At 40.1% G+C, this 18,309-nt stretch overlaps 1 non-coding gene across 11 annotated transcripts in view; it reads right to left on the minus strand.

The window, feature by feature from the left end:
- Positions 1-18,309, minus strand: part of LOC100550383 — a 145,749-nt gene that overhangs the window by 21,643 nt on the left and 105,797 nt on the right. For 5 of the 11 annotated variants that reach the window (XR_002113100.2, XR_002113098.2, XR_002113092.2 and 2 more), the window contains one exon: positions 2,589-2,632. This is a non-coding gene — a transcript (uncharacterized LOC100550383). Of the gene's footprint in view, positions 1-366; positions 1,102-2,584; positions 2,633-15,957; positions 16,060-17,058; positions 17,178-18,309 lie in introns of those variants that run through there. The other 6 variants (XR_002113087.2, XR_002113097.2, XR_004159180.1 and 3 more) reach the window with 5 other exon arrangements.

Genomic DNA, 18,309 nt, shown 5'->3' on the forward strand with positions numbered 1-18,309 from the left:
AGGGCTACAAAGATTATGAGAGGCCTGGAGCATCTCCCTCATGAGGAAAGGCTGAGAGACCTGGGGCTCTTCAGTAGAATAGACGATTGAGGAGGAATCTTATCAATATTTATAAAATATCTAAAAGATGAGTGTCAAGTGGATGAGGCCAGGCTCTTTTTGGTAGTACCCAGTAACAGGACAAGAGGCAATGGGCATAAACTGGAACATAGGAAGCTTCATCTGAACATGAGAAAGAACTTCTTTACTGAAAGGATGATAGAACACAGGAACAGGCTGCATAGTGAAGTTGTTGAGTCTCCTTCTCTGGAGATACTGAAAACCCACCTGAATGCTTTCCTGTGCAACCAACTCTAGGGAATCTGCTTTAGCAGGGGGTTGAGCTAAATGATCTCCAGAGACCCCTTCAAACCCTTATGATTCTATGATTGTGAGAGAATAAAAATTAGGAACCAGATGAGAAAGCACAGAAGAAAGATAGAAACCAACTAGATGATCTTGTTTTGTCTCTCATACTAAGTTCCCTTGAAAGTTGCAGAAAATATGAATGTTATCTGCAAAGCTGAGATTCTAGCTTCAGGCAGCTTCTCCACAGCTCTGTGCCCTAGGCAGAATCTACCCCAAAGACAAAATGCATTAAACTTAGCACAGCAGTGGAGTAGCCTCGCCTTAAATATTAACTTCTGGTCAGGCAGTTGAGCAAGATGGTCTTCGAAGGTCTCTCCCAACTGAACTGTTCTGCTCTGTTCTATCCATCCCAATAGAGCTGAAGATTTTGGTGAGCATGATGAGACATTCCTGCTGTGGCAGCCAGTTACATTTAATAAGTTGTAAGCGTAAGCAATTACTGCCAACCTGCCATGCTCCATGATAGTCCTCACATACAATTAAACAACAACAGTATGAACACACTAAGGGAAAGCCAGATGAGAAAGAAGGATAATGGGCTGGAGACTCCAGTGCGTGTGATCAGAAGGGGGACTGGCAGATTAGTGATCCAATGGACTTGGTGCCAGATATAAGCATGAGAGAACTGGAATCCACTGTGGCAAGCTGGTTTCTCTGGAGCAACCTTTCTCTTAGGACTGACAGCAGAGACATCTGTAAATAGAAAGACCAATCCTATGACAAAACACACAGAATCAAGATCATTATTGGACTTTTTAGATTGTGAATTAACACACGTGAGTTAACAAAAGCCTGGTTTTTAAACAGCAAAGAGAATAAATATATTTTTCTACCCTTTTATAACTGTGAGGACAACCAGAAAATGCTTCCAAAATTGATACCATACGTGCAGATTAAAAACAGGCTGCAAGCCAAATCCTCCTCTTCAGTTTCACTGGCGGAGCCCAGCAGACTGCCACAGAGCTACGCTCGAGCAGCAGGGAAAAGAATTTGACCCTTTGACTGCTGCATCAAAAGCAGCTAACTTCCCACTGCATTTGGTGGCCTCAAAATTAAGAATTACAAATGGCTTTATGCGCAACAATGCTGTCTCATTTTTCTGCTTGGGCAGATGGATGCTGATGTCCTCCTGCTCTGCTCTCTCTGAAATCGCATTCCCTTTTCCGTGAAGCAGCATGACTGACATCCCTAGCATCTTCACTCTCTGCCGTGTATATATTAGACCATCACTAATGAAGGAAGGTTTTTCCATCTCATCAATATGTGAATATGCACTGCTATGCAAAGGTGAAAAAGCTAAGAACAGTAGGATAAAGTACATGTCTTTGCCACCTTCCTTTCCTTTCACAGTATCACAGATTCATAGAATTATAGAGGCTGGAAGGGACCACCAGAGATCATTGAGTCCAACCTCCCTGCAAAGCAGGCCCCCTACAGCAGGCTGCACAGGTAGACATCCAGGCCAGTCTTGAATATATCTCCAGAGAAGGAGAATCCACAACCTCCCTGGGCAGCTTGTTCCAGTGCTCTGTCACCCTTACCATGAAGAAGTTCTTTCACATATTGGTGCAGAACTTCCTATGTTCAAGTTTATGGCCATTTCACCTTGTTCTGCTCGCAGTCTGCTGCGAAGAGGTTGGCCTTGCCCCTTTGACTCCCACGTGTATGATATTTATAAACATTAATAAGATCACTTCTCATTCTTCTTTTCTCAAGGCTGAACAGATGCAAGTCACTCAGCCTTTCCTCATAGGAGGGGTGGTCCAGGCCTTTATCATCTTTGTGGCCCTCTGCTGGAGTCTTTGCAGGAGACCCCTCTCTTTTTTGTACTGGGGAGCCCAGAACTGGACACAAATCATCTACTTCATCCACTAATCATTTTCCTAACACACAAAACTTGTTAGAGTAACAGATGACAATTTTTCAGTGGTCCTATCATTTAACTTGTTCATTATTCCAAATGGTTCAATTTCATACCAGTGTACTCAAGTACAACAATTGCTATCAGTCATTTTCAAAGTCATATGTTAGGATTCATCTCATGATCACAACCATTTTATTTTTAAGCTGTATGTTCTATATATGAATAAGAATTTAGGTTCCCAAACAAAGAATATATGGTACTTGGTAGTAAAACTAAACCTTGAAATGTGATTCTTAAATTAGCAATACTTACTTACATCGAGAAATGCCAGAATCCTTCTCTCTCAGTAAGGGCCGAGAACTGTGCGATATAGAAAAAAAAAAATCAAAGTGAAAAAATAAATAAGTACAGTATGAAAACACCCCTTTTTTTTCCCCGTTGCACTCAGATACCTTACAAACACTAATCCTGCTAAAGCCAAGCAATTTTGCTTTTGCTTTACAAAGAAGCTGATTTTGAGTCTTGTAGGTAGCCTCAGTTTGACCTTCAATGTGCTAGGATCCAGACTGAGCTAAGAGCAGCTGCCCAAGTAGCTTAGGGTAGATCATGAATGCCTCTTACCCAGACCTCAGGCTGATCCTGAACTCGGGATTCAGGTTCATCCATTTATCTACATAGTCACATTTATTCCCAATAAAACAAAAGTACAAAAAGAAGCCAGAAAGCATAATTAAGGAAGCTGAGTTAGGCAAGGGATAAATAGAACAATATAGCAGGTGGTCACATTTCCTGCAAGCAGGTGACAATCATCCTCCCTTCCAGCTTTCATTTCCTAGAATACGAGCAGTACTTGTAAATCACAGGGACATACCTAGTGCAAGTGACATTTTCACTATCAGATCTAAGTTACAAGTATTGCAGTTTGGGATTATCTCTATGTCAGCGGCTGCTCAGAACTTTTTAAAGGAAGCTTCCCATATCCTGCAAGAGGAAAGTCAGCTCCTGAGTTACAGATTAATGCCTGAAAGCTTGAGACTGGGCAGTGAAACTGCCTGTAAACCCATTCATTTTGCTACTGGTTTGGAATTTGTTGGAGCTTAACTGGACTCCAATAACAGTAACTTTAAGAATCATCTCAAATCCTAGAGCCATAGGATGACAGATGCCCTGTCAAAGCATAATCCCACTTTCAGGCACATCAGATACAGCACTTGAAGTGAGAGAAGTGAGAGAAGATACAAAAGTGCTCACTGCACTATTTGCAGGAGTGGCTCTTTGAATAGTTCAGCCAGCAGAGTGATACGCTGAGCAAAACACTGCTGTTCTGCAACATCTGGCTTCTACAATGGGTAGTGATTTTTTAAATGGAACCAGCTTGCTGATCACGTGCCAGCTGGACACAGTAAAACAGGGACAGCATCACTTTAAGTGAAGAAAGAGTGAGGAAGATAGACGTTCAATGAAATCCAGTTGAAAACCCCAGGATGAAAGTAGCTGCTTACGGGAACATCTCTCAAAGAGAATCTCTGAAGAACAGAAAGTCAAAATATTCCAGATGATTATGCAGCCAAATACCAATCTTAACATGTGGCAGATAATTTGATCGTAGATAATACATTCAAAATTAAGTTGGCTACCCAGTGAGCAAATGCTTTTACTTAGGTATCAAACAACATCAGATCCACTGGGAGTTCGGATGCTCAACCATTTTGAGATGTACTCAGAAGGAAGGACAGTATTATAAAGTAGTCAAGACTTCCCACTATCCTTTTTTTTTCCTTCTGGAAACCAAACTCTTACATGCTATACAAAACAAAAACCTCTGATATACAAATAGCGTTATTCAGAACATAATTTCTTCAAGAGATCTCTTGTTAGGCACTATGTGCAATAGACCAAAATGTAAATCATTGCAGTAAGTCATGGATCGTCATAACCACAGTTTCTGTTGGCTTGCTGGAATCTTTCTTAGACTGCACATGATTAGTGTAAGTTAATGATATATGCAGTCACTTTTTTAGTATATACAAATACCACTGTTGAGAGAACATATTTTAACAGATGGAATTGCCAATAAGCACTTTCTTAACTTTTTTTTTCATTGAGAAAAACCTTCTCTTTGAGACTGAGAACAGTACATAAGTGAAAATCATTATTTCATGTCTCAGAATTTTGCATCCGTCTCTGATAATAACTAAATTCCCTTGCTCTCTGCACTCAATATTATTTCCCATTTGACTTTTCATGTCATTGGGACCACTAGAAGCTTAGACAAACATATGTAATTATACGCAAAGGTGAGATTTAGATTTGTCTCTGGGCTTGTAGGTAGCTGTACTGTTTATTTATTTAATTCTTTCACGGTGTTCACAAAATAGGGAGGTCGTTCTTGTTCCCATAGGAAGATTTTTTGTCAAAAGACTCAAATCCTCAAACATTGTGCTCTGGGGTAAGAGCTAACCCCTTTCAAAGGATGCTTATAGGATTGAACTCTGACAAGTATGAGAGACTTTTTCAGATACAGAAGCTTTTTTTAAAAAAAGGAGTTCCTTAAGTTCAAACCTAAAAATCATACAAGACTTGCATACATCAGCAAGTGACCGTGAGATATACCTGAAACTCAAGTGGGGAAACAAAAGCAGACCACAGAGGAATATTTGAATCACAGAATGGAAAGCTTTCTCAAGGATATTGCACATCTACCAGACATTTGACCACAGCATGTGTACATGACACTGTATTTAAATGATACATGTTAGAGGTAGAACAAAAGAACAGATAGAAAGGACAGACCAGAACAATTTGCATTCTGTTCTCCTAATAAGAGTCACACATCAGACAACATAAATACCTAGAAGTTCAAGTCCTGTAGAAACAAACCAAACGTTCTCCCCCACCCCCACAACATCACAGTTTGTTACTTTCCAAAAATCCTCATATAAGCACTTTTTTTTTTTTTTTCCAGCAAGCAAGCAACAAGCCAACCAAACACTGGGAGAGTTCTGAACCATGACAGGGTTCTGATGTCAGCCAGAAAACAGAATTCATCATGAATTAATAAAAAAAAGTGGGGAGAGGAGATATTGTCAGTAGGTTTTAATCATCTACAATGAAATAATGGAAGGGAAAAAAACAGCAGGAGAATAGCAACCCTAGATGTTTTCATTTGATACTGCAAGTAATGCAGACAAACTGTGTACTCTATGATGTTTAGAAACCTCTAGCATCCAAAACTTAAGCGTACCAGGAACTCTCTGATTAACTTAACACTTTCTAACCCAGGCTGTTACTCTCTTTTCACTTTTCAAACACACTGGCCTCCTATAACATTCTATAAATGGATAGCTGAGATCAACATATCCCATGTTCTGGCTGTTCCATATATTTTATTCTTTTTTTTTTTGTGAAATCCACAGTTGAGTGACAGAAAGTTAGATTTGGGTCTAGATTAAATTTAATCAATCTTAGCATTAATCTCAAATTTAACACAATAACTTTCCAGGAAATAATACTTTTATCTACAATAGCAGTTCCCAATTAAAATAGCCTCTCTTGCTTGAATGCCAGCATTAGAGATGAGAAACCAAATTAATGTGCTTTGCTTGGCTGGCTATCTAAGTCTTTCCACTGGCACTTTCTCAAACTGACGGCAGTGAAGAAAGGCAGAAGCGGCGACAGTATTCGGAGGTTTGCCTTCATGATGGGAGAGAGAATGGAGTAGCAAGCAGTGCCATCGGAAGAGCTGAATAATGTTGGGAATCACTGGTGTAGAACTGGTTCTGATTGAAACGATCCATAAACATACTTAAATCAAGAAAGATTTTGCAGTTTCCTCAAGTACGCTCCCTTGCCCCTGCATACACGCACCTCCACCTCTCTCATTACGGATTTAACATGCATTGCAAGCTTCTCTCTTTTAAAGTGCAGGGAGAGAGTTTTGAAACTCATTTACTACTGCAAATTTATGTGTATGCCCCTCCTATCAGAACCAACAGCAAAGAGGATGTGATTTACACATAAAGGAGATTTTAAAGAATACCATCTTGACTTTTCACTGAGAAAGTTGGGAAATACCAGACAGTTTATTTTTTTTCCCTTCTACTGATGAACAGAACTGCTAACGCCAACTGGTTGCCATCTTCTCCTGTCAGTAGCTGTTGTCAGCATCCGGCTAGCTGCTGTGAACTTTCCTCCCTCTGCCACTCACGCATACACACTCCTCGTTCAAACAACAGTGATAATCTCCATGCTGTTCTACATGGGAGTTTGTTATTTCAGCTCTTTAGAAAGTGCAGATAACACAGAGAACTAAACACAGTCCACGAGGGATCTCCCACAAGCTGATTCTTCAGCAGCTGTTTTTGTTTCTCAGCTCCCAGGTAACTTGTAAGAAGTTTTCTCTCTGCCAGAGCTTGCTGAACAGTTCTAAATAAATAAATAAATAAACAAACAAACAAAATCCCCCTTTCATTTCTCATTTCACTTTAACTTTTGTGCTTCAACAGTGGAAGCAACTCCCACATTGTCAGGGGATGTGGAAAATGTCCTCATAGCAGAGAAGAGAGAGATACAAACAGCTACAAGAGAAAAACAGAGAGAAGGAGTGGTGCATGATGCCCACGACTTCAGGCAGCAGCAGACTGGAAGCAGGAACAGAGAGGAGAACATTATTTGGTGCTATGAAGGGTAAGTAGTGACCAGTCAAAGTGAAAAAGGCTAATAGAGAAGATGACATTGAACAGATCCATGGGCTTTTCGCATGGACAGAAAAGCACTGCAAACACAAAATTGTCAGGGAAGTAGCTGGACTGGTGGGGAGTAATGTCAGGTCTGTTGTCTCAGCTCCATTTGCTAAGTCCCTGCTCTCCTGAGAAGACAGGACAGTCGGCTGTACAGAAGTGATAGAATGTGGTTACAGAGATGCATACAGATAAAAGCTCTCACTCTTTGTTCACTGAATAAGGAAAAAGAGAGAAGCTACTAAGCTTCTTGTTTTTTCTGGCATCCTATAAACCTCAGGGCAAGCAAAGATAAGTGTTAGGTGCTTTTGGCTTATAAACAGGAAGAAATAGAACACCATCCCAATGACTTACATATCTAGATTAATTGCTTCTGTGAGGGAGAGAGGTAGGGAGAGAAAGGAAGGGAAAATGAAGGAGATAAAGAGAGACAGCGTGTAACAACTGCAAGCTCTCTCTTTGAGTTGAGCTCCATGTCCACAGACGGCAACCTATGCATCTCTATGGCTTGAAGTGAATTGCCATACTACACTGTCTTCACCTTAATCAATCTGCAGAGGGAATCAACAAGTTGTGTTACACGAAGGGTTGGAAACCTGGACTATTAACTGGGACTATTTCTGCTTCTCCAGCATCTTCTGCAGCGCTTCAATTTTTCTAAACTATTAGAGAGACAGTATTTCTCAGGAGAAGCTATTTCTCCCTTGGTAATTGTAGGTACCAAGATAATTCTCTGCTACCATCTCTTATATTTCCCTACATCACATTCATCCTTTAAAAAAGATCTCCAGTTCTGTCTAATTTCTGAGAAGGTATTGTTTATCCTTACCATGCAGCTAGAAGCTGCCCTGAAACCAAGAGTAAAGACCTGGCAGAAGCATCGTGTATTGCCAGCTAAGTGAATTGAAGCAGTCATCTTAGAAAGTCTACACAGTTTATGGCACGTCTAACTCACTACAGTATCTGAATCCAAACAAGAAACCCAACTCACTCACAAGCTGTGAATTAGAAAAAAACATTTAGAGGTTGATACATATCTGGATTATTTATTCCAAGCTCGATTAAAGAAATATAAAACAAACCCAGTCTGCTTTTGGATCCAACTGACACCCAAGTGAAGATGTTGGCAGCAGAGCCTGTCATGAGATCCTGGTAACCTTGGTTCCAACTCCCAGTGCTCTCTGAGCTAGATTTCTGGGATTCATTTTGTTTCTAAAAAAGTTATCTTGTTCTTGCATCTAAGCTCCCACTTCAGAGGCCGGCATGATTCCTCCCTGTGAGCCATTTCTGGGAGTGGAAGGCGAGGAGTGGAAGCAATGAGCTACCACAACTGTGCCTATGTCAGAAATTAATGCAGATACCATCTGAACTCCACAGAAAAGGTAACTGCTGCTGCTGTCTCAGCCTTGCTTGGAGGGCAAAGACAGCTCTGAGAAGGAAGGTTGTGATGCACAGAGGGCCTAAGAAGAGTGAGTCAGTCAGCGGGAGAGAGGACAGAAGGAATTTAGGAATGCCATCTGCATGCTGAGCACATGGCAGTGGTAGGGGCTACGCTGCTCAGACTCCAGGATGATAATTCTTCCCCCATGCCACTGCAAAATAGAATTACCATTTGCTTCCTCTTCTCCCTGGCTGATTAATACACATGCAACCTTGGAGCTGTCAGACTCCACTCTGAATAATGAGATCATGACAGATGAGAAGGTCTCCCCATGTCCTTTCCTGAAAGTGCAGCTGCCAATCAGCAGAATTCCAAACCTCTTGGCATTGCCATTAGTAATACTGGAGGTGCTACCAAAATCTTAGGCAATATGTTTTGGATAAATTTCAATCATCTCTGCAGCTGACTCTGCTTATTTCTCCACTGCCACCATGTTCCCTTGCCTACCCACTTCCTCATGCACAGCCCTGACATATGGCCTGAATTACACTTTCACCTCAATGCAGGATTTAAATCATCTCACCTGCACAGTGACTTGTCACGGATCAGCCACCAAAATGAATCACCTGCCAGGACCTGAGGAGATCACACCTGCGAATGCCAGGTGACGCCGTAGGGACAGTACGGGCAAGCAGACTCAACATCTGCCTCCCTGTGGTAAGCACAAAAGGAACAGAAGCTAAATGATGATTTTATCCTCTGCCCTAACACATTCAGCTTGCTTGAGATAGACACCTAGCTTTGTTACTCACACCTTTTATGTTTTTTTTTCCGTATTCAAAAGAGTCCTCCCTTTTGCTGTCAAAATAAAGTAATCAAATGGATAGCACAGCAGACCTGCTTTGAAAAATGAACAAGGCAAAAACAAAGTGCCCCGATATGAGTGGGCATTTCATTTTAAAAGCATCAGTGATTTTTGAGGGTACTGTATGAATTATGCCTCAGATACTAATTTAAAATGGAATATTTTCAGCCTGACAATTATAGTCACCTCTTGGATATACTTGTACCTTGTCTTCACTTCTCCCTCCCTTTACTTATGCCTTCTCTGGGAAGAAAGGAAGAAAGGAAGAAAGGAAGAAAGGAAGAAAGGAAGAAAGAAAGAAAGAAAGAAAGAAAGAAAGAAAGAAAGAGAAAGAAAGAGAGAAAGAAAGAGAGAGAGAGAGAAAGAGAGAGAGAGAGAGAGAAAGAAAGAAAGAAAGAAAGAAAGAAAGAAAGAAAGAAAGAAAGCAAGCAGTTGTGCAGTACCAAACTGCCCTAAAAATAATTCCAATAAAGGAACAAAAGAGTATTTTGAGGACAGAAAAGGGAAGATCAAAGTCTGTGTCCTCTGATAGGATAAACAGGCAAAGAAAGACATACACTGTATATCTTTGTACAAATACATCCTAGCAGAACAAGTAAGGATTGCCTTCCATCATTTACAGAATTTCATTATGGTGAGATGCCAAACACAAAAGCGCATGATCTGTGACACCACCACACAATAAAAAGAGGGCACAGTGCCAACCTCAGTGAAATGTTTTGGAATTAAGGTTAAAATACCTCAGTGCCATTGGTTGCCTCACGTGAGAGCTCCTGAGGCTTTTAAACACTCGCATGTGCCTAAATCATGCTAGGCAAGTAGAAGCAGGTCCAGTTGTCAATTCCAGTACTGCCTGCAGTGACCATGGGGGACATCCATGAAAGTAATGACCATCATCATCTCACCACAACCATCACGTGCAGAACATAATGAACATAATTCAGCAGAAATTCATAAGGTATTCCTGCATTGTTTTACTTCTTATGTAGAAAACAAGAACTTTCATAGAATGGTGGGGGCTTCTTTCTCAGAAAAAGTTCAGCTAAACCTGATTTAAAAACCAGAAGCTTTCTTTGGGATGTCCCAGAGAAGAGCTCAGACCGTCACTTGCTGATAGCTCCCAGTGGAGCAAACAACACAGTAGAAACCTACTCTTTCTCACTGTGCAACTGGCAGTCCCTAATGGCAGCATATCCTCTTGTAAGCAGACATTTGCTTCCTCCTGATTGCCTCTTCAAGTTCACAGCCTCCAGGCAGAGTAACTGCTGTGGGTGGGATTGCCTTCATCTGACATTTGATGGGGCTGGTTATTAATATAAAGTTCCAGCATGGGATGCAACAAGTTTATGTCAAAAAAGCCCAGGGCTCAGCAGAACAACCCTGCAATTCCATAGATTGAAATGGAGGAAGAAGCAAGTCCATGCTACATTTGGCATACAGAAATGAAAATGACTTTAGTTGGAGGGGTTTCTTTTGTCCTTATCATTTCCTCTGTCTGTAGTTGAAGGGGTCAATCACAAGCTGTGGGGACAAGCCAAAACAGAATGAGAGGGAGGACCCAAGAAAAAAACCCTCTCTCTGTGTTGTGCACAGGGAAAAATTGTTTTCCGGTAGAGGAGTGGCTCCCTATTATCAGTTTAATATGTTTGGCAGATGTATAAAGTCTTACAAAAAACAATCAGAAAAAATGAGGCTTGCCAGCTTTACCAGTCACTTCAAGAACCTGCAAACTTGGTTTACTTGCAAATTGTGCTTTATGTCATTGGGCTCCCTATAAGAATTGTGGATGTATCCTGAAGACTACTTTCAGGCTTTGAGATTTGCTACACTCAGATTCAGATACAATCATTTAATTACAGATTTTGCAATGTTTGTGGCTAGTCTCATTTCAGCAGCCACTTAATTGAACATATTTAGCATTTTATAGAGCTTAGAGGCTGGAATTCAGGCTCATAAGACCACTTCTGAGCAGACTGGAATGGTCTTGTGCATATACAGATAATTAGATGGCAGTTCAAGAAAACGACTTAAGTATTATGTAAACAGCTGACTGCTTGGACTCCTTTTCAAGAGCCTCTGTCCCTTATCATCAGCAATACTGAAGTCAAGTCAAAACACCATGCTCTTGCATTCCTCTCAGATTAAATTGCAATCTACTGGGAATGAACATAAAACAAGTGAATCTTCATCATAGCAAGTTGTAAAGCAGCTTTTCTGTGTGAAAATGTATGCTACTTAAGAAAGTAAGCATTCAGGTTAATATCACGACTCTATATCCACGTACTTCTCCTACCACAACCTCTACATTTGTTTATGGTTTTATAAGAATAAAAGATATGCTAAATACGCAATAAGAGCAAAGCGTCATCTCATGACATCACCTTCTGGAGCACATAATAAGTTCTCTTATTTGTCACAACAGGAAATGCTGCATATTGAGGCTACCAGCTATGCCCAAGGTTTTATGTGAAACCTTTGGCCTTAAAAAAAAAAATAATTAAGAGATTAATTACATTTTCTAGCACATAGCAAAAAGAGGCTTTAATGGCTGAGAGTGGTAACAAGACAGATGTGATTTAAACCATTACATGTTCTTGACAAATAAACTAGGTATATCAAACAGCTTGTCTCAGCTATGTTTCCCCACGGTGGAAAGCCCACGTCCAGGAGGATTTTGACAAAATGGATGATTTTGTGTCTGTGGCCTGGGCTCTGACAGCCTGTCTCTCTGCTCACCCTGCACTGAGTCATCACTGCAGCTCAGCTTTTGCTTCAGAGATTGCCTAAAAAAAAAACCAACCAACCAACAAAACAGAAGGAAGTCCTGGTCTGAAGATTGTACTGCCATCTGGGAGCATGTTGCAGGGCAGCATTCTGCTGCTTGAATTAAGTCTGTGTTTTGTTTTGTTTTGTTTTAAAGATGGTGCTGTGCTTTAAAGAGAGCAAATCCCTTCAGTTTATCCATCCTGTAGGCTACTTACATGATTAAGACCAGCCCAGACCTGGGCCGTTGGTTAATGCTGCCCTAGTTTACCAGAGCCTTAGAGCTGCCACACCTCCCACTCTTTGGAGAACACCAATATTTCTCACTGTCTTCACTCTCTCATGGTTGTAAACAGACTTTAAGAGCCCATCTGGCTCAGTGGGATACAGGAATTGCTATCTATTTTGCAAAAGCTGAAAATAGCTTTGGGAAACATAACTGAAGTGACCAGAATGAATCCCAGGCTATACCACTAGTTTGTTGCATTACTGAAATTTGAAGATCCGAGTGAGGAAATGCTTCTAAGAAAAGCTAAGGAAAAACAAAAAAACTCTTATGCTTACAGACACATGCTTTCAGGTCTTTTTTTTTCACATCTAAAAGAAAATCTCCTGTTTTGACTCCTGCATATCAGGTACTGAAGTGAAAATTGAATAATCCAGTCTAGCACAGTACTCTTTTCATGCACTTAACAACAGAACCCTTATGTACAATTTCCTTTTTCTTTTAACCTACAGCTGTCATTCAAATAGATAATTTCAATATCCATATCACTTGATATCAATAAGGCACAGTCACATGCTTTTACAGGTAATTAAAAGCCATAAGAACTGATTACTAAGTAACACCTGAAGTTTTAATTTCTAACTCAGTAGTTTGGTTGATACATCCTGCACGTAGTCATTTTCATCCTTAACCTCATGACCTACTCCACAGCCTCCTTCCTTTTGGTACATGTCTTACAGCCATGTAACACCTCACCAAATCATTTTTGCCCACTCTTAATTAAACAATACTTTTGGAAGATTGTCTATAATCATTCCAGAGGAACAACCTTTGATGCAAGGGCAATACTTGCATATCATCTCAGTATGAGACACAACAGCACCATCTATTGAGACTAATCTCTTTAAATCCTAGTATGCTTTTCAAAGTATGTCAGATGTGAGGTACATGTAGCTGATACAAGCATGCTTTGTTCTGGAATATCAGTGACAATGTGCTGAGTAGGAAAATTATTTCACCTCAACATGAAATTTGTTAAAATTTACCTATAGTTGTTGCTTTTCTCAAAGTTGAGGAAAACAGTGCAATCTCCTGAGTGCTTAAGATTAAGAACAAGAAGTCATTTATTCATCTTGTAAATAAAAAGTATTTTGTGTCAACTTATTAATATGTGTCGATGCATACATATATTTAAAAAAGGGGGGAATCAATGTAGTCACTCCATCCTAGTAATATATTCTAAAAGGGCTATCTGCTAAAAACATTTAAGCAAGTTTTCAATGCAAAGAAGTAACTAAGAAACAACACTTAATGGAAAGGAGGTGGATTGAATCAGCTTGTCTGCAGACTAAATGCAGTAATGCAAGATTGTGAATTGCCTCAGAACAACTAATCAAATGGCACTTAGTTTTGGATGCTGAATTAACTTAGTAGTTTGAAACATTTCTCATTGTCCTTTCATGGCTTACAATTCATTTTGTCTTCTTCCTGTATCATATCATCAGCCACACTTGCCACAAGATGATCTTTTAGTATTCTTTAAAAAAAAATAATAATAATCTCATATGTATTATTTCTAGGCACTCAGCTTAATATGTCTTGACACTGTCTTTGAGTCAGTGCCTAAACATGCATGCTCTGCATGGCTCCCTGCCTGGAGGGTTTGCTTAAATCTGCCTATAAGAAAGACTGAAGACACTGAGATTCTGTCTCACTTAAACAAATAAATACAGTCTGCTTTGTCAAGAGCAGATACTGTGTATATTTCCTCTTCCTCTTTTTGTTCCTGTTCAATAAGATATGGAGACTGATTAACAACTGAAAAGGTCTTAGAAGTGGTTTTGAAAGAGACAAATCTAGATTCACATGTATGGATTGTTCTACAGAACTTTAATGTCTCTGCTCATTGCTTTCCCGGGGCATGATACACCTGAGGATACCATGAAAGACAACCAATGAGTACTGATATGCTGTGCTCAGGACAAACACTCTCTTTAATGAAACAGCTGAAAATACCACCAAAAATGAGCCGTGGGCCAACAGTATAATTTCACCTCCTTTGGCATATTCAAATTAATTGCTTGCATTTGTCTGGACCTTATGAACCATCCGTTGCAAATCTGGATTCGCTTTTCTGCATTAGTTTCACTTCACTGTCTTACTTTCTTGCATTCATACTACAATTTTTAAGTTTTTAGGTCTGTATTTTGAAAGTTAACCCATGTTAATTAAATAATACAGCATAGCTAAAATGACACTGTAAAATCTCTGTAGTTTCATATAAGGTATTTTAATACACACACAGTCATGATCAGCAAATGCTATAGGAATTATACAGCAATTGCACGCAAATTGCAGTAGGAGACTATTGATTTCTCCATATTAAGGCAAGGACAGTTGCCAAGTCCTGCCCCTGGGCAGTAAGCAAGGATTCAGGCTGGTGCCTGCCTGACTGGGAGCAGCTCTGCAGGAAGAGAGCTGGGGGTGTTGGCAAAGACAAGCTGAGCACAAGCCAGCAGTGTGCCCTTGCTGCAGGGGCAGCCAGATGAGAGGCAATGGGCAGACACCTGAAACAAGAGAACCTCAAGGTATTTGCGATAAACTTGAAGGAGTGGAGCAGATTGCCCATAGAGGCTGCGAAGCCTCCATCCTCACTGCTTTTCCTCTTGACTCAAGTACTCCAAAGACTTTACTCTTTGGAGTACTTTATTCTTCATCATTTTTGTACAGTAGAAATGGGCACTGAGACCTTTTATCTATCTGTATGCTCATCCATGATAATGGAAGTCTGATGAACACATCAAGCTTAATCTTTAAAAATTTTATCACAAATGGAAAAAAAACTTTATTCTGTGTTTCATCCAACACAATATCTCGCATACTGGCAGACAGGAAGACCACAGACATTTTATATATATAGCATTTTCCTGCAAGTTCTTGTGACTGAGATTAAAGTATGACTAAAGGCTTTTGTTACTAATAGTAAGGTATGGATTCACAATATTCACAATATCTCTTAGTCTCTGTATTGTCATCACTGTGAATTTAAAGCATTATCAGCAGCTGATGTTTGTGATAAACCTTTGTAGACTGAAGTGTAGTAAAGACAAAAAAAATTTTATTGGGCATTCAAGCAGATGGAATAGGTTGACCTTAACTGGGTGCCATATCCCCAGCCAGTCATTCTCACTACCTCTCCTCAGCAGGAAGGAGAGAAAATAGGGTGGAAAAGCTCATGGGTTTAAATACAGACAGGGTCAGCTCAGAACAGTTTAAGTAATGGACAGAAAAGACTTGACTTGCGGAAATTTAGTTGATCTATTGCCAACTAAAAATAGGAGGTGAGAAATAAAGACAAAATCCAAAACACCTTCTTCTATGCTAACCTCACCTTTTCATCCTCAACCATTTCACCTTCTGACCCCAAGCAGCATAGGGGGCTGGGAAATGGTGTCAGTCCCTGATAGCTCCTCTCTGCCACTCCTGACTCTTCATGCCACGTCCTGCTCCAGTTGGCCCTTCCCAGGGGCTGAAGTAAAGCCCTGCTCCAGTGCAGCCTCCTGCCTGGTGCTGCTGGAGGATCTGTACTCCAGCTGTGCCTGGAGCCCCTCCTGCTCCCCTCCTCCTCTCCCCAGTTCAATTCAAAGAAGTATTATAGAAAGAAATGGAATAAAATTAGAACAGATCTCGGTGACTAATTGGATCTAATACCTGGTTATTAGCAGCAGCCCACAGCAATGGGTTCAGTAGGAATCGATATTGGTGCTTGAGGTCTGTTTTGCCTGACTCTGGAAATCAGCTGTGAATCAGGTTCTGAGCAGTGGTATTGAAAAATTTTTAAGAAATGAAAACATGAGAAATGTTAGGTTTCATTGAGAAGATCAGAGAAGTTACAATGCTTTATACACGATACAATTTTGTATTTACTGCATAGTGTTGCCTTTGTGCCATCGTTGATAAAGATATTAACAGAACCAGGAGTGGTCCTATGGACTTCTGCAGTCAGTGACAGCAGCAGCATTTAGCTCCTCAGCAACTTGGGCTTTGTTCTTTGCTGACAATCAGAGGAAATTAGAGTAATCCTTCCCCTTCTGCTCACCTACTGTCATCCCCTTCAGCTTACTCTCGTGAATTTTACGATATTTTTGAGCAGGCATCGCTATTCATGTTACCTTAAAAAGTCAGTCTGCCAAATATTCTCTAACTTCCATCCAGAATGCATTAACATTTTCATAGTGGAAGTTAAAATTTTAGCCCTGGCCATGATCTCACCAATTCCATGATGCAGAGGGCTAGGAATAAAAGCACTAGAGAAGCTCTAAACGTGAAATATTTTGTGTGGAGGTCAAGGTGCACACACTGAGAGGTCCGATGCCAACCCATGCTTTCTAACTACCCAACCCAAACTGATGTTGTGGAAACATGAGACCGTGCTGTATTATTACTTTTCAGATTACTTTTGAGATTTATTCCAATCCTCAAATGCCTAGAAGAAATAATTAAATCCATATTCTGTTAAGTCTTTACACAAATAAATATCTTTTTTCCCTTCACATGAACTGTTAGAACTGCGAATAAAGACAAAAGTCCCCAAATGAAATGGAAAAAATTCCTTATGCTTTTAATTGGCTATCCTCAAGAGAAAAAGATACTTAATAGTGCCTCTTGGGAAGTTTTCTTGTATTTTGATGAAAAGATGTAAAACTTCACCTCAGTTTTCACTCTACGGCTTGTGCAGATGACAGTATTTGTTGAGCACTTACATACAAATGCACACTGCGGATGCCAGCTAAATTAGCTTGCCCAGCTTACCTCAAAATCAGTCCTGGCATATGTTCTAAGTTAGAATCAGCCTGTCATTCCTCAGTCTCTCTTCTCAGTGAGAAACAAATCAGCTGATGCAAACAGGAAAGATCACCTTGCCTCTAGCTCTGCAGAGAATAACGCATCAGATTTATCACCCATGGGCTCCCAAGCACCGTAGCAACATAACTTCCAACAAGTGGGCATAGTAGACTTGGGTGCATTATGAATAATGAAATGTGTTCTTTGGCAATAAAAGCTGTGTCAGATAACCATCAGGCCATGTATGTATATAATTACGCACACACAACCAGTCCAAGTTGAATAGCTGCTTTAAAAATATCCTTCAAGGCCACATTTTTGAAGTTCTTCAGTTTCACATGAGCAAATGCGTATAAGAAAGAACAATCTTTGCAACCGCATGGTTATCCAAGTCATATATATATACCATTGATTTTTGGATGTTTGGTTTTGTTGTGTTTTGTTTTTCTCTTTTTCTTCCCTTTCAGCATCCTGTCTGCATTGTTGGCTTATTAAAAATACTTAAGGATAAACATTGGGAAGGTGGACATGAACACTGTACACGTGCATGAGTTTAAGGACATTTAACAGTTTGGCTCAAAGATTACGAACAGCAAAAACATTTGAGAAATCACTTCATGTACGCTCGTTAATGTTAAGGTATGTTTTCTATTCTTGAAGGATCCTGCCAAATCTAAAATGGAGAAGAGGGGGGAAGATATAAAGTACTCATTGTGTCTGCTAAATTTCCCTTTTGGGTTCTTTCATTTTGTAATTTAAAAAGAGTATTGTTTTACTTTCAAAATTATTATACAGTAGGGAAGAGAACTTAGACCCCAAATTCAGTGAGTGAACTTTATCCAAACTTCATACATACGGAGAGTTCCTGTAACTTCAGTGCAACTTATTCCAGGTTTAAGCTGAGACATGATAAGATGCTTTGTTAATTCAGATCTGTGTGTACATAACTCTTTGAACTTTTTTTGGATCAATTCTCTAAAGCAGTTGTCTCACTCAGACAAACATTCTGGAAAGGAGGTGACAGCATTACAGAGAAATTTATTAGTATTACTTCTCTTCCCTCTCCTTCCTTCCTGAGTGTGTGGCATCCTGCACAGGAAAAGGGGGGAATGAAAAAAGTAATAGGAGCAGTATCTTTGTGGTGGGTGAGCAATGAATGGAAACAGCAACAGAGAGAAGTAGTCTCGTCTGAGAACAGGAGGTTTTTCTGCCTTTTTT

Source organism: Meleagris gallopavo, chromosome 3 (genome assembly GCF_000146605.3).
Source record: "Meleagris gallopavo isolate NT-WF06-2002-E0010 breed Aviagen turkey brand Nicholas breeding stock chromosome 3, Turkey_5.1, whole genome shotgun sequence".
Taxonomy (NCBI): Eukaryota; Metazoa; Chordata; class Aves; order Galliformes; family Phasianidae; genus Meleagris; species Meleagris gallopavo.